Source organism: Molothrus aeneus, chromosome 28 (genome assembly GCF_037042795.1).
Source record: "Molothrus aeneus isolate 106 chromosome 28, BPBGC_Maene_1.0, whole genome shotgun sequence".
In the NCBI taxonomy this organism is placed as follows: Eukaryota; Metazoa; Chordata; class Aves; order Passeriformes; family Icteridae; genus Molothrus; species Molothrus aeneus.
Genome location: NC_089673.1, coordinates 2162135 through 2178574, shown reverse-complemented (window position 1 = coordinate 2178574; position 16440 = coordinate 2162135). Strand labels below are relative to the sequence as shown.

The 16440-nt window shown below is 50.7% G+C and overlaps 4 pseudogenes; all 4 read right to left on the bottom strand.

Moving 5' to 3' along the window:
- Nucleotides 1–2346: 2346 nt before the first annotated feature.
- Nucleotides 2347–3119, bottom strand: LOC136567369 (feather keratin Cos1-2-like; annotated as a pseudogene).
- A 2720-nt stretch (nt 3120–5839) lies between these two features.
- On the bottom strand, nt 5840–6614 carry LOC136567302 (feather keratin Cos1-2-like; annotated as a pseudogene).
- A 2749-nt stretch (nt 6615–9363) lies between these two features.
- On the bottom strand, nt 9364–10159 carry LOC136567362 (feather keratin Cos1-2-like; annotated as a pseudogene).
- A 2763-nt stretch (nt 10160–12922) lies between these two features.
- LOC136567403 (feather keratin Cos1-2-like) lies at nt 12923–13688 on the bottom strand (annotated as a pseudogene).
- Between the last annotated feature and the right edge of the window lie 2752 nt (nt 13689–16440).

Sequence of the window (16440 nt, the reverse complement as noted above, 5' to 3'; positions counted from 1 at the left end):
AAGATCTGATTGAGTTGCAAATAGCCTTGGGGGCTGAAACAATAGCCCACCTCAGGGCAGACTGAGAATGGAATGCCCAGAAGAAGCTAGCCCAAAACCTGAAAAACCAGTTAAACAAACTTGTCCAAAGCCAAAGAGCTTTGGACTTGCAAATTAACACTGTTGGGGAAGGTGTGAAGAATTAATTAGAGTTTTTCAGCCCTGAGGAAAAGGTGGACCTCCTTAAACATGATGTCACAGTCCTTAGCCCTTGTGAGTTTAATGCAGCAAAACCAAACCCTCCCTGCACCCTTAACTCCACCCACCTGTAAAAATAGAGGAGGCAAAGAGGGAGGCAGGACTCCCTGAGCCTGGTATCACTTCACTCCACTCTCCAGTCAAGAGGTTTGAGTCAGCAAAGCCAATCCTCCACTTCCTTTCATCCCAAGCTCTGCCCACTTGTAAAGACAAAATTCATTTATCAGGAGGGAGAGTTCACAGTCATATTATCTCTGCAACAGAACTGCTTGAGTTACAAGGGAAAATTTGTAATTGTCCCAAAGAAAACGGAACAGAGAAGGTTTTTAAAATTTCACTGATGGGGATTGTCTTGGTTTAAGATAATTTAAAGAGCTAGGCAATCTAAAATAAGTAATCTTCCCTTAATTCCAACCAACCCCTTTCCACCAATAAAGAACAAAATATGAGTAGATATAAATGAAAAAAATAGCAGTTTACTAAATAACGGTAAATTATGGCTAGATACAAAATTGCTGAACCTCAAAAAACCCATGAGAACCAAGAGAGACATGAAATTCCAGAAATATCCTTCCCAAGGTGTCTGCATGGCTTGAGGGACAAGGGGAAGATGGCATCACACCCTTTCCTTCCAAGATGGCAGGTGACCATGTGGTCCTGGGAGAAAAGGGACAAGATAATGGTAAATCCTACCCGGAAGGGCAAGAACCTGTAGACGAGTTCTAGTGGCTGATGAAGACTTGCCAGCTCACGTGGGGTCTGCACTGCTGCCGCCTCCTCCTGCCATTCATGGGGCACCCCTGGTGCTGCTGCTGTGCTCTGCACTCTGCCTGTGGTGGATGGGAAAGGACAGGTCTGTCCACAGCAGCATAGGGTGGTCTGACCCCAGGAACTTGCTCGCTTTTTCACTGCTGGCAGAGTTTTTGAAGTTCATTTCAAAAAAGTTGCTAATTGTGAAATGCAGTCTTTACAAGTGGCTCAAGTTGGTAAATCCAAAGTAACCGCCTTCAAAGCCAAGATCCCAGCTTCAACACAAGGTGAAGAAAAAGAGAAAAGAAGGTGAAGAAAAGAAAAATGTGCCATGAAAGAGAAAGAGTCTCTGTTTCCACATTCTTCTTTCCTGGAGTGGGGGCTAATCCATCTTGACCCGCTTGCTGTAGTGTGGCTGCCTGCGGTGACAGGCAGTACCTGTGTGGTTCACCTCCAGACAGCTCAAAACTGCTACCTGTAGTCTCACTGAGACAATGGAACAAAAACAAAAAGAGAAACCAAAAATGAAGAAGCCTTTCCCAAAGCAAGACCAAGAGCCAATCCAGGCCATAGCCCATGGGGTCTTCGGTTCACAGGAACAGGGACTGCGACTGCGTAGCCTGAATATGGCAGATATTGATATCAGCTTGTGATTCACCTCAGCCTTGCACGTCTGGAGGGCAGCCAGGCCTTGCCAGGTGATGAAGAAGTGTATGGGTTGCTTATCTCATCTGTCTTTGACCATCTGTGCTGACCACAGACCTGTAGACCGTATGATGGAAGGGAGGAGAAGGCAGAGGTGAGCTTGTGGGCTGTCCCCAGAACTTTGTTTCCCATCTCTATTGCTGCGAGCCTTCAAAGCCAGGGTTTCCCTGAAGGCCATTCTCTGTGGGGTAGCCAAGGAAGATTTTGACAGATCCAAAAGAAAAGGCATGAAGTAAAATTCACTGCAGGGAGTCCCTTGCTTTCTCCATCTTTTTCCTAGAGTTGACTGTAAGAGTTGTCATGGAAAGAAGGAGGATTTGGAGGCCATGGCTTGGTTGCAAAACAACTTTATTAAGTCCAAAGAAGAAAAGGAGGTGCCTCAGAGAGAGCATGTGGAAGATCAATAGGATGCAGTAGAGTTCCTGCAGGTTGTCCATCTGCCCACTCTAAAGAGGGAGGAAGAGAAAGGGCAACAAGTTCTCCCATGTTGGTCTGGGGAGACACAGATAGCAAAAGAAAGAGATGAAGAGGAGAGAGGAGAAGAAGGGGACAGCAGCTTGAAACTTGAAGTACAATGTCCCAAAACTCTATCTTCTGCCCAGAATGAGGTCCTGAGGTCATGGAGGTCCTTGCCCGAGGAGATTGCCAGCAGATTTAGCAGGGACGGCACCTGCTGCCACCATAGCAGTTGGTGATGCAGGAGAGGTCAAAGCCCCCAGAGCTGATGGGCACTCCCTGAGAGCTGAGGATGCTGCCAACAGCAGCAGAGGTGGAGGATCCCACGGCGGTGTTCTGGGGGAAGGAGCTGAGGATGGGCCCAGGCAGGGTCACCAGCACAGCAGGCGGCTGGATGGCCACATGGGAGCTCTGGCACTGCTGGACACAGCACTCATTGCAGCTGCTGGCCAGCGGGCAGGGGCCACAGGACTGGCCACAGGGGTTGCAGGGCGGGCAGCAGGACATGGCTCGGGCTCACAGGTGCACCTAGGATGGAAGGAGGGGAGAAGCAGAATGTGAGGACAAAGGAGAACCAACACTACCACCCAAACACCCTGCAGCCCAGGCACCTCCTGGCCCACATTGCAGTGCCCAGCTCAAAGCCCAGGAGCCGCCTCAGCCAAGTCCCAGCCTCTCTCTGTCTGCACAAGACCTTCTCTCCCCTGCCCTCTCCCAGCACAAGCAGCTCCCAGCCCTGGGCTCTTGTAGCCCCTCTCAGCTGAGACCTCCAGCCAGGCAAGAGCTGCTCTTGAAGCAGCAGCAGCAGCTGCAGGAGAAGAGGCTTTGCACTCACCTGATTCCTGAGGAGGGGAAGGAGGTGAGAGAAGTGGATGAGAGAGCAGAGACTTGGGCTGCCTTTTATAGCAGTCCTGCCCTGCCTCAGGCCCACAGGCTCCTTTGTGGAAGTGGTTATTTTCTGACCAGCTCATGTCAAATGCTAACCATCCAAGCTAATAATGGGGCTGTGTACTTATTTCCTGCATTGCTGCCTTTTCATTTCCTGGCTTCTGTCAAATGGCTTCCTATATGAAGGTCTCTCTCTGTAATTGCTGTGCTGAGATGGTCAGTGATTTCCAGGGCAGAAAATGTCAGTACAGGCAGAACATTCTGATCAAGGGCTGGTGGCATCCCTTGTGGTCAGGTGATGTTCACTTGGGTCATTTCTGATTGGATTGTTTATGGCTAAGTTGTCAGGAAATGGGCACCACTGTTGTGCTTCTTGCTCATATGCTTAATAACTGCAACGTGAGGGGACGTGACAGATCTTTTGGTGTTCTTTCTCTCTTCTACTCTGCTCCTTCTTACCTCCTGCTCTCTATGTGTCCACAGGCAGGTGTAGTGGGGATGTGTTGCCCTCTCTCCCTCAGCATGAGAGTCAGATGGACACCCTGCAGGAGCTCCACTGCATCTTAGTGGCTGCTCCTGGTTCCTTCTCTGAGCCACCTTCTCTTCTTCCTTAGATTCATTAATGTTGTGCATCCAAACCTGGACCTCCAAGTCGTCCTGTATTCTGTGGCAACACTTCCAGTCTGCTCAGTGAAAAAGATAGAGAAGCTGGGGATGCTATGGAATAAGTTCTATTTCTTCAAGAAGTTTTTGCAGCAGTGGAGAAGATGCTGGAAAATTCTTTTGACCTTAACACTGAGTGTATGATCCCTATATTCATGGTTGATGCTTAGTTTCGTAGCAGGCAGTGCTTAGTACAAATACCAGAGATTTATGTGGCCTAATGCTTCCTCATTTACTTGTATCAGTGATTAATATGGATTGGCCAATATCCTAGTTTTGAGTACAAGGTTTGTGTGTCAGAGTGAAGAATGATGGAGTAGTACTTTATGACCTGACCACATATTTGGGATACTCTCAAAAAGAAAAAAGATTCATCAGAAAATCTGTAACCATATCCAAACAAATTGATGGAAATATTTAACCTATGTGCATGTATTCAAAAAGTGATGAATATGTATTAGTTTTTGGAATGCAACTTGATCTATTAGGTTAGTGGGCATGCTTAGGGGAGACATCCCCATGCATCCAGCTCTCTAATAAAGTAACGTCAGCTTTCTGACGTAGCTTTCTGAAATTGGTTGGAGAGTTTATTTCCCAATTTTACAGCGGAGCTTTGAGCAGCTTGGTGGAAGGTGTCCCTGCCCATGGCAGTGGGTGGGACAAGATTGTCTAACCTAAACCCTTTGACAACTCTGTGATCTGCGGGCTGTCCTTGGCAGCCCTGTCTTCACCAGGGTCCATCTTCCTTTGTCTGTCTTGCAGTCCCCCCTTGGGCACGGGTTTGGTCAAAGGCTTCCATTGGGAAGGCATTGATGCACAGATTACATCTATCCATACATGGCAGAAATGCGAAATAACAGTGAAGCCCTAAGTCTTCTACACAAACTCAGCCTAAAGTCATTTACCACAGCATATCCTGAGTATGGCTGATTCCAATTCTAACTTCTGAAACATCTCAGCACTGCATCTTAGGACAGAGATGGGCACTGCATGAGCTGAGGGCCCCTATGAGATTGAGATGTGATCCTCATCTGCCTGTGCTGCTGTGTGCAGGCCGTGGACCCTAGACTGGGTAATGGAGGGGAGGAGAAGGAAGGGATGAGGTTGTGGGCTGTTTCCACACATTGCTGTTTCCCAGCTGTTGGGAGGAAAAGGTTGAAACTGAAAGACTTGGAGAGCAGGGTGATAGATTTGCACAAAGTGACCTTGTAGGTGGGGAGGCTGAGAACATCCATGTGGGAAGCTTCACATATTTACTGCTGATTATATCCTGTCTCTTTTGAGAGATAATATAAAAGCTAACGGAACCTTAAGAGGCATCTCTCACAGACAGTCTTGAGCCTCCTGCTGGGAGAGCGAGATATCAAAAAGCTCAAAGGTCATAAATGCACAGCATTGTGATAAACTGCATGTACAAGAGGCCCCTTGAGATACTGGGACAGGCAGTGACCTGCCAGGATTGGACTGACCCTAATGGTGCCACTGTTCCTCTCTTATGTGTCTCTGCAGCTGGCAGTGCCTTGGAACCTGTGACTTAATGAGGTAATGAAATAAATTTACTCTTTGCATTTCAGCTGTGGTTTGGTGACTTGGATGTATCAATTCACACACCAACCCACTGCTGCTACCCTTTGGAGCCAATGGCTGTTCCTGATGGCCATTGACTGTGCAGTACCCAGGTATGTTTTCCTCAGCTCCAAGACAAAAGGCCACAAAGTAAAATCAACTGTGGGAATTCCCAACCTCTACTTCTCCACCGTTTATCCTATACAGACTGGAAGACTTTCAGTGGAAAGAAAGAGAACTCAGAGGAGAGGCTTGGATGCAAAACAGCTTTATTGAGTCAAAAAAAGAAAAGGGGATGGCTCACAGAAGAGCATCAGGAGCTGCCACTAAGGAGCAGAGGAGTTTCTGCAGGGTGTCCACCACCCTGTACTAATGAGGAAGGGAGGACAACACATCTCCACTAGGCTGGCTTGGGAAGATATGGGGAGCAAAGGAAGGAAAGAGAAAAGTAAAAGAAGAGAAAAATGCCACAATGCCATGAAGCTGTAATGAAAATATCCCAAAGCTCAAGGCCCTGGCCAGAAGCAGGTTCTGAGGTCTTGAAGAATCTTTCCCAAGGATGTTTGCAGCACATTTAGCAGGGACGGCACCTGCTGCCACCATAGCAGTTGGTGATGCAGGAGATGTCAAAGCCCCCAGAGCTGATGGGCACTCCCTGAGAGCTGAGGATGCTGCCAACAGCAGCAGAGGTGGAGGATCCCACGGCGGTGTTCTGGGGGAAGGAGCTGAGGATGGGGCCAGGCAGGGTCACCAGCACAGGGGAGGGTTCAATGACAACGTGGGAGCTCTGGCACTGCCTGACACAGCACTCATTGCAGCTGCTGGCCAGCGGACAGGGGCCACAGGGCTGGCAGCAAGGCTCACAGGGCCTGCAGCAGGACATGGCTGGGGCTCACAGGTGCACCTGGCACAGAGGGCAGGGAGAAGAAAAAAGTAAGGACATTTCTTGAGAAGCAGCACTGCACCCAAACACCCTGCAGCCGAGGCACCTCCTGGCCCACATTGCATTGCCCAGCTCAAAGCCCAGGAGCCACCTCAGACAAGTCCCAGCCTCTCTCTGCCTGCACAAGACCTTCTCTCCCCTGCCCTCTCCCAGCACAAGCAGCTCTCAGCCCTGGGCTCTTGTAGCCCCTCTCAGCTGAGACCTCCAGGCAGGAAAGAGCTGCTCTTGAAGCAGCAGCAGCAGCAGGAGGAGGAGAAGAGGCTTCCCACTCACCTGATTCCTGAAGAGGAGGAGGTGAGAGAAGTGGATGAGAGAGCAGCGACTTGGGCTGCCTTTTATAGCAGTCCTGCCCTGCCTCAGGCCCACAGGCACCGTTGTGGAAGTCATAATTTTCTGACCAGTACATGGCAAATGTGCACCATCCCGGTCAATTGTACGGGTTTAATTCCTGGTTTCCTGCACTGGTGCCTTTTCATTTCCCGGCTAATTCTCTGTGCTTTCCTACATGAAAGGCCATTTTTCTAAATGCTGGGATGAGAGATTCAAGGATTTCCTGGGCAAAACCAATGCTGGGTGCATTTAGAATGCTCAGACCATCAGCTGGCAGCATCCTCTGCAGAAAAATATGTTCACCTGTGTCATTCCTGTGGGTTTGGTTTTGTCCAAGTTGTCAGGAAATGGGCGTCAGTCTCGTGCTCCTTGGCCACATGCCCAAGGACTGCCATGTGAGGGCTCATGACACATCATTTTCTGTTGCTTTTCCCATCTCTCCATGATGGTCACTCACTGTTGCACACAGGTCTGCATCTGCTGGTAGGGTTGGACCCTGTTGCTTCTCAAAGAGTGCTCAGAGAAAAATTGTGTTGGCCTCATTTGGCTCATGGTCTTTCTGTGCACTCTCTGTGGGTCCTGTGGGAATACCAAGAGTTATCTGGAGCCTGATCCTTGTCCAGGATAGCTGAGTAATTTTCTGCCACTCTTTTCCCCAGTATCTCCTCATCAGAGTTCCCAGAACTGCACATCTTTTCTGTGTGTTCCTGTCTCTTTGCTAACTCTGTGTGACCATACAGATCATTGCATTATTCCATGCTGGAGTGTTTGAGCACACGTGCATCATTCTGAGCTTGGATGACCCTCCTGAGGGTATGTGCAGGTCAGAGCAGAAGGGCTCTTCCCTGGAGTGTTCATGATCTCAGAGAGAAAGATGTTTCCTTTGCCATCAGGAAAGGCACTTTGTATGGAATCTAACACTGAATGGTTGTGGCTTGAAGGTGGCAGAGAAATGAGCTTCAGCCTCCTGCACTCTCCAATTCTTGTTTTATGGAGAGGGAGAAACACCATGGCTGCTTGCCCACTTCTGCAGGTTGTTATCATTCAGTGGATCCCCTTCTGGTGGAATGTTGCTGGTGGCCAGGATGTGACACAGGCTCCTGCTGTCCAGGCCAATGGCAGATGTATTTCTGCATCTCAGCATCCTGGTGCTGACTGAGCAGGGTGAGACCCCTCAGGAAATGGTTCTTGGACCAAAGGAACCCATATTGAGGTGTTGCTCTACTGTGAGATTTAGGAGAGTGTGATTGACCCACACAGCATAGCTGAGTGTTGCTCCCTCCCCTTTAGAAGCTGTTGAGGGTCAGAATCTTTTCGTTTAATGCTTTTTCCTCAAGGAATTTTGTCTCATAAGTTGCTTGGAAACATTAACAACTGGGTACTTCACAATGAAAAAAGCAGTGGCCAAGCTCAGGGGAGGAGGGAATCTGGCTGCATTTCTCTTATCTGTGGGTTTCTCCAGGAGGCCAGAAATGCAAAGACATTTGGAGTGGGAAAATGGGGTTGGGTGCAGACCCTGGATCTCTTTCTCTCTCAGCTTTCAGAGGGCAGAGAGACTGCAGCACTGTGGGGAGAGTTCAGCCCCATTGCAGTGTTGCATGTCTTGCTGCCTTTTTTTTTACTGTGCCTGGAGCTCTGCTCCTCAGAGCAACTGTTGCACTGGCACCTTGTTTACAGTCTACCTCAGTAAAAGATTGAATTTTCACAAGATGTTCAGGTGCCTGGAATCCCCAGCCCGCCTTTCCTTGCACTGTTTGGAGCTGGGCTGCCTCTGTTGGGCCCCTGCTGCTTTTTTTGGAACTGCTCTGGATTTTGCTGCACTGTAGCCCCCTGCCTGTTGAGACAACCCACAGCTCCATCTAGAGCTGCAGAGCTTCTACTACATCTTATGTACAACCCTGGGATTTTCACTCATTTCTGCCATTACAGCTTGTTACTCCTGAGAGTCCAGCTGGGGCAACAGAATCACGGCTACCCCTTAGTCATTGGAAAGCAAAGCCTTTTTATCATTCCTTCCCGTCTCAATCAAGCCGCCATTACCTCATGGCCTAGGACCTCAGGCCACAGCGCCCTCTGCTGCCATGGGGGAATCATCGCACGCGCCCTGCCAGGCCGGGAGCCAGCAGCGCCCCTGCTGGCTTTGCCCGGAGGTGCGGTCCCCTCAGCCCTGCGTGTCTGGGCAGCAGCTGGGCCCTGCCAAGTGCTGAGAGACTGTGTGAGGTTTGGATCTCATCTCCTTGCTCCCAGGAGGGCTGGCCAAAGGCCCTAGGCCAGGCAATGAAGGAAGGATGGGAAGAGATGAGTTGTGGGCTGTCCCCCGGTGTTGTTGTTTTCCATTCCCACTCCTTTGGACCCAAAGTCTCCATGATGGCATTGGCTGCTGAGTAGCCAGGGATGTTCTTTTTCAGCTCCAAATGAAAAGGAGACAAAATAAGATCCACTGCAGTGAGCCCCTAACATTGCATCCTCCATCTTTCTCCAGAGAAAACTGGAGGGTTTCCCCCAGAAAAACAAACAACTCAGAGGCCAAGGCTTGAATGCAAGACAATTTTAATGAGATTAAAGAAGAAAAGGAGATGGCTCACAGAGAGCACCAGGAGCAGCCACTAAGATGGAGCTCCCATGTGGTGTTCTTTGCACTGCTCTGCAAAGGGAGGAAGGACGGCAGGTCCACACTAGACTGCCATGGGGAGAAAAGGAGAGGAGAATAGAGCAAGGAAGCGATGGTCCAAAGCTCTAAATACAATTTTCTGAAGCTCTATTTCCTCCCCAAAATCATGCTTTGAAGTCTTGGGCGTTGTTGCCAAAAGATATTGCCAGCAGCTTTAGCAGGGACGGCATCTGCTGCCACCATAGCAGTTGGTGATGCAGGAGATGTCAAAGCCCCCAGAGCTGATGGGCACTCCGCCAGAGCTGAGGATGCTGCCAACAGCAGCAGAGGTGGAGGATCCCACGGCGGTGTTCTGTGGGGAGGAGCTGAGGATGGGCCCAGGCAGGGTCACCAGCACAGCAGGCGGCTGGATGGCCACGTGGGAGCTCTGGCACTGCCTGACACAGCACTCATTGCAGCTGCTGGCCAGCGGGCAGGGCCCACAGGGCTGGCAGCAAGGCTCACAGGGCTTGCAGCAGGACATGGCTGGGGCTCACAGGTGCACCTGGCACAGAGGGCAGGGAGAAGCAGAAAGTGAGGACACAAGAGAAGCAGCACTGCACCCAAACACCCTGCAGCCAAGGCACCTCCTGGCCCACATTGCATTGCCCAGCTCAAAGCCCAGGAGCCACCTCAGACAAGTCCCAGCCTCTCTCTGTCTGCACAAGACCTTCTCTCCCCTGCCCTCTCCCAGCACAAGTAGCTCCCAGCCCAGTAGCTCCCAGCTCCCAGCTCAATTGTGGGCTCTTGCATCCCCTCTCAGCTGAGACCTCCAGGCAGGCAAGAGCTGCTCTTGAAGCAGCAGCAGCAGGAGGAGGAGAAGAGGCTTCCCACTCACCTGATTCCTGAAGAGGAGGAGGTGAGAGAAGTGGATGAGAGAGCAGAGCCTTGGGCTGCCTTTTATAGCAGTCCTGCCCTGCCTCAGGCCCACAGGCATCTTTGTGGAAGTCATAATTTTCTGACCAGTACATGGCAAATGTGCATCATCCCAGTCAATAGTACGGGTTTAATTCCTGGTTTCCTGCACTGGTGCCTTTTCATTTCCCGGCTAATTCTCTGTGCTTTCCTACATGAAAGGCCATTTTTCTAAATGCTGGGATGAGAGATTCAAGGATTTCCTGGGCAAAACCAATGCTGGGTGCATTTAGAATGCTCAGACCATCAGCTGGCATCATCCTCTGCAGAAAAATATGTTCACCTGTGTCATTCCTGTGGGTTTGGTTTTGTCCAAGTTGTCAGGAAATGGGCGTCAGTCTCGTGCTCCTTGGCCACATGCCCAAGGACTGCCAAGTGAGGGCTCATGACACATCATTTTCTGTTGCTTTTCCCATCTCTCCATGATGGTCACTCACTGTTGCACACAGGTCTGCATCTGCTGGGAGGGTTGGACCCTGTTGCTTCTCAAAGAGTGCTCAGAGAAAAATTGTGTTGGCCTCATTTGGCTCATGGACTTTCTGTGCACTCTCTGTGGGTCCTGTGGGCATACCAAGAGTTATCTGGAGCCTGTTCCTTGTCCAGGATAGCTGAGTAATTTTCTGCCACTCTTTTCCCCAGTATCTCCTCAGCAGAGTTCCCATAACTAAACATACTTTCTGTTGCTAACTCTCTGGGATCATGCCGATCATTGCATTATTCCATGCAGGTTTGTTTGAGCACTTTTGCCTCATTCTGTGCTTGGGTGACCCTTCTGAGGGCACGTGCAGGTCAGAGCAGCAGGATTCTTCCCTGGAGTGTTCATGATCTCAGAGAGAAAGATGTTTCCTTTGCCATCAGGAAAGGTACTTTGTGTGGAATCTACAGCTGAATGGTCATGGCTTCAAGCAGATCGAGAACTAGCTTCTGAAACTGAGATCAGCTTCTGCCTCCTGCACTGTCCCTTTCTTTTTTTTATGGAGAGGGAGAAACACCAAGGCAAGCTTGCCCACTTCTGCAGGTTGTTATCATTCAGTGGATCCCCTTCTGGTGGAACGTTGCTGGTGACCTGAGTGGTTCACAGGCTCCTCCTGTCCAGGCCAATGCCACATGCACCGCTACATCTCAGCATCCGGGAGCTGACTGAGGAGGGTTCCAAGACCCCCCAGCAAATGGTTCTTGGACCAAAGGAACCCATATTCAGGTATTGCTCTGCTGTGAGATATAACCACAAAACATAGCTGAATCCTGCTCCCTCCACTTTTGTGGCTGTTGAGGGTCAGAATCTTTTCATTTGATTCTTTTCCCTCAGGGAATTTTATCCCATAATTTGCTAGGAAACATTAACGACTGGGTACTAAAGAAAGTGAAAGAAGTGGCCAAGCTTGAGTGAGAAGGGCATCAGGATGAACATCTCTTCTCTGAGGGTTTCTCCTGTAGGCCAGTGATGCTGAGACATTTCGACAAGGATGACGGGCTTAGTTGCTGCCCCTGGCTCTCTTTGTCTCTCAGCTATTGTAGGGGAGAGAAAATGCAGAGCTGTGGGGAGAATTCATCACCACTGCTGGGTTCCGTCTCCTGCTGACTTTATTTTACTGTGTGTGGAGCTCTGCTTGTAAGAGCAGGCATTGATTTGGAACCTTGTCAACATTCTACCTCACTAAAAGTGGGACTTTTCACCATATGTTAATATGTCCAAGTGCTCAGAATCTGCACCCCGCCTTTCCTTGCAATGTTAGAGTCAGGATTCCACTGCAGGGCCCCTGCTGCTTCTTCAGCACTGTTCTGTGTTTTGCAGCACTGTAGCCCTGCAGGCCCAGCCTGCTGAGATATCCCGCAGTTCCAGCTGCAGCTGCAGAGCTGCTGATCAATCTTGTCCACCACCCCAGGAGTTCTTACTTGATCCTGCCATTCCCACTGGTTTCTCCAGAGAGTGCATCTGGGCACTGGATCAGCTGCCCCTCAGACTTTGCAAAGCCAAGCCGTTCTTCCATCCCTTCCCATCTCAGTCGAGCCGTCACTACTGCATGACACCCAAGCACTCGCCACAGTGCCCTCTGCTGCCATGGGGGAATCATCGCACGCACCCCACCCAGCCCGGAGCCAGCAGCGCCCCTGCTGGCTGTGCCCGGAGGTGCCGTCCCCTCAGCCCTGTGTGTCTGGGCAGCAGCTGGGCCCTGCCGAGTGCTGAGGGACTGTGTGAGGTTTGGATCTCATCTCCTTGTTCCGAGGATTGCTGCCCACACACTCTAGGCCAGGCAATGAAGGAGGGATAGGAAGAGATGAGTTGTGGGCTGTTCCCAATCCCTGTTGTTTCCCATTCCCACACCTATGGAGCCAAAGTCTCCATGATGGGCTTTGGCTGCTGAATAGCCAGGGATGTTCTTCATCAGCTCCAAGGGAAATGGGCACAAAGTAAAATATGTTACAGCGAGCCCCAAACGTTGATTTCTCCACCTTTTTCTTGGGCAGTCTGGAACAGTTCCCCCAAAACAACAGATGACACAGAGAGACCAAGGTTTGAATGCAACACAGTTTTAATAAATTGAAAGAAGAAAAGGAGATGGCGCACAGAGAGCACCAGAAGCAGCTACTAAGATGGAGCTCCCATGTGGTGTTCTTTGCACTGCTCTGCAAAGGGAGGAAGGACGGCAGGTCCACACTACACATCCTAGGGGAGTGAGGGACAGAAAAGGAGAGGAGAATAGAACAAGGGAGCAATGGTCCAAAGCTCTAAATACAATATCCAGAAGCTCTATATCCTGCCCAAAACCATGCTTTGAAGGCTTGAGCGTTGTTGCCAAAAGACATTGCCAGCAGCTTTAGCAGGGAAGGCACCTGCTGCCACCATAGCAGTTGGTGATGCAGGAGATGTCAAAGCCCCCAGAGCTGATGGGCACTCCGCCAGAGCTGAGGATGCTGCCAACAGCAGCAGAGGTGGAGGATCCCACGGCGGTGTTCTGTGGGGAGGAGCTGAGGATGGGCCCAGGCAGGGTCACCAGCACAGCAGGCGGCTGGATGGCCACATGGGAGCTCTGGCACTGCCTGACACAGCACTCATTGCAGCTGCTGGCCAGCGGGCAGGGGCCACCGGGCTGGCAGCAAGGGTCACAGGGCCTGCAGCAGGACATGGCTCGGGCTGAAAGGTGCACCTGGCACAGAGGGCAGGGAGAAGCACAAAGTGAGGACACGTGAGAAGCAGCACTGCACCACCCAAACACCCTGCAGCCAAGGCACCTCCTGGCCCACATTGCAGTGCCCAGCTCAAAGCCCAGGAGCCACCTCAGACAAGTCCCAGCCTCTCTCTGTCTGCACAAGACCTTCTCTCCCCTGCCCTCTCCCAGCACAAGCAGCTCCCAGCCCTGGGCTCCTGTAGCCCCTCTCAGCTGAGACCTCCAGCCAGGCAAGAGCTTGCCATGAAACAGCAGCAGGAGGAGAAGAGTCTTCCCACTCACCTGATTCCTGAAGAGGAGGAGGTGAGAGAAGTGGATGCGGGAGCAGAGACTTGGACTGCCTTTTATAGCAGTCCTGACCTGCCTCAGGTGCAGAGGCACTCTTGTGGAAGTCATAATTTTCTGACCAGTACATGGCAAATGTGCACCATCCCAGTTAATGGTATGGGTTCTGTCCTGGTTTCCTGCACTGGTGCCTTTTCATTTCCTGAGTAATTCTCTGTTCTTTCCTACATGAAGAGTCATTTGTCTAAGTGCTGGGATGAGAGATTCAAGGGTTTCCTGGGCAAAACCAATGCTGGGTGCATTTAGAATGCTCAGACCATCAGCTGGCATCATCCTCTGCAGAAAAGTATGTTCACCTGTGTCATTCCTGTGGGTTTGGTTTTGTCCAAGTTGTCAGGAAATGGGCGTCAGTCTCGTGCTCCTTGGCCACATGCCCAAGGACTGCCATGTGAGGGCTCATGACACATCATTTTTTGTTGCTTTTCCCATCTCTCCATGATGGTCACTCACTGTTGCACACAGGTCTGCATCTGCTGGTAGGGTTGGACCCTGTTGCTTCTCAAAGAGTGCTCAGAGAAAAATTGTGTTGGCCTCATTTGGCTCATGGACTTTCTGCGCACCCTCTGTGGTCCTCTCAGAATACCAGGAGTTACCTGGGACTGGATCCTTGTCCAGGATACCTGAGTAATTTTCTGCCACAATTGCCCCTAGTATCTCCTCATCAGAGTTCCCAGAACTGCACATCTTTTCTGTGTGTTCCTGTCTCTTTGCTAACTCTGTGTGACCATACAGATCATTGCATTATTCCATGCTGGCGTGTTTGAGCACACGTGCATCATTCTGTGCTTGGGTGACCCTCCTGATGGCATGTGCAGGTCAGAGCAGCAGGGCTCTTCCCTGGAGTGTTCATGCTCTCAGAGAGAAAGATGTTTCCTTTGCCATCAGGAAAGGCACTTTGTATGGAATCTAACACTGAATGGTCGTGGCTTGAAGGTGGCAGAGAAATGAGCACTGAAATCAGCTTCTGCCTCCTGCACTCTCCATTTCTTGTTTTATGGAGAGGGAGAAACACCATAGCTGCCTGACCACTTCTGCATGTTGTTATCATTCAGTGGATCCCCTTCTGGTGGAATGTTGCTGGTCACCGGGGTGGGACAGAGGCTCCTGCTCTCCAGGCCCATGCCAGATGAATTTCTACATCTCAGCAGCCTGGAGCTGACTGAGCAGGGCTGAAACCTCCCAGCAAATGGGTCTTGGACCAAAGGAACCCATACTGAGGTGTTACTCCACTGTGAGATGTAGGAGAGTTGGATCTACCCACATAGCATAGCTGCGTGCTGCTTCCTTCCCGTTATAAGCTGTTGATGGTTAGAATCTTTCCTTTTGATTCAACTTCCTCAAGGAATTTTTTCCCATAATTTGCTCAGAAGCATTGACGACTGGGTACTTAAGAAAGCAAGAAGAAGTGCCCAAGCTCAGGGGAGGAGGGTTGCACTTCCTTATCTGAGGGTTTCTCCTGAAGGCCAGACATGCTAAGACATTTGGAGTGGTGAAAATGGCATTGGGTGCAGCCTCGGGCACTCTTTCACTCTCTGCTTTCAGAGAGGAGAGAGCCTGCAGTGCTGTGGGGAGAATTCATCACCACTGCAGGCTTCTTTCTTTTTCTGCCTTTCTTCCCCTGTGAGTGCAGCTCAGCTCGTAAGAGCAGCCATTGCACTGGGACATTGTTAAAACAGTACCTCATTAAAAGAGGGACTTTTCACCATATATTCAGGTGATTGGTATCCCCACCCCGCCTTACGTTGTACTGCTTGGAGGTGGGCTGCCACTGCTGGACCCCTGCTGCTCCTTCAGTAATGCTGTGGGTTTTGCTGCACCATAGCCCTGAAACCCCTGCCTGCTGAGACATCCCGCAGTTTTATCTACAGCTGCAGAGCTGTGGATAGATCTTGTCCACTACTCTGGGATTTTTACTCATCCCTGCCATTCCAGCTTGCTGCTCCCGAGAGTTCTGATGTGGCACTGGATCATCTGCCCCTCGGGATTTGCAAAGCCAAGCCTTTCTTCAATCCCTTCCCATCTCAGTCAAGCCGCCATGACTGCATGACCCCTGAGCTTGCGCCACGGCGCCCTCTGCTGCCATGGGGGAATCATCGCACGCGCCCCGCCCAGCCAGGAGCCAGCAGCGCCGCTGCTGGCTGTGCCCGGAGGTGTGGTCCCCTCAGCCCTGCGTGTCGGGGCAGCGGCTGGGCCCTGCCGAGTGCTGAGGGACTGTGTGAGGTTTGGATCTCATCTCCTTGTTCATATGTGTGCTGGACACAGAAGGCAGGCCAGGCAATGAAGGAAGGATGGGAAGAGATGAATTGTGGACTCTCCCCAGGTATTGTTAGTTCCCAACTTCACTGCTTTGGAGCCAAAGTCCCAATGATGGCCTTTGGCTGCCGAGTAGCCAGGGATGTTCTTCACTAGCTCCAAAGGGAAAAGATAAAAAATAAAATCCTCTGCAGCAAGACCCTCACATTGTTTTCTCCAACTTTTTCCAGAACAGACTGGAGAAGTTCCTGTGGAATAACAGACAACACAGAGACCAATGCTTGAATGCAACACAATTTTAATAAATTGAAAGAAGAAAAGGAGATGGCTCACAGAGAGCACCAGGAGCAGCCACTAAGATGGAGCTCCCATGTGGTGTTCTTTGCAGTGCTCTGCAGAGGGGGGAAGGACGGCACGCCCACACTAGACTGCCATGGGGAGAAAAGGAGAGGAGAATAGAGCAAGGAAGCGATGGTCCAAAGCTCTAAATACAATATCCAGAAGCTCTATTTCCTGCCCAAAAACAAACTTTGAAGGATTTGGGCATTGTTGCCAGAAGACATTGCCAG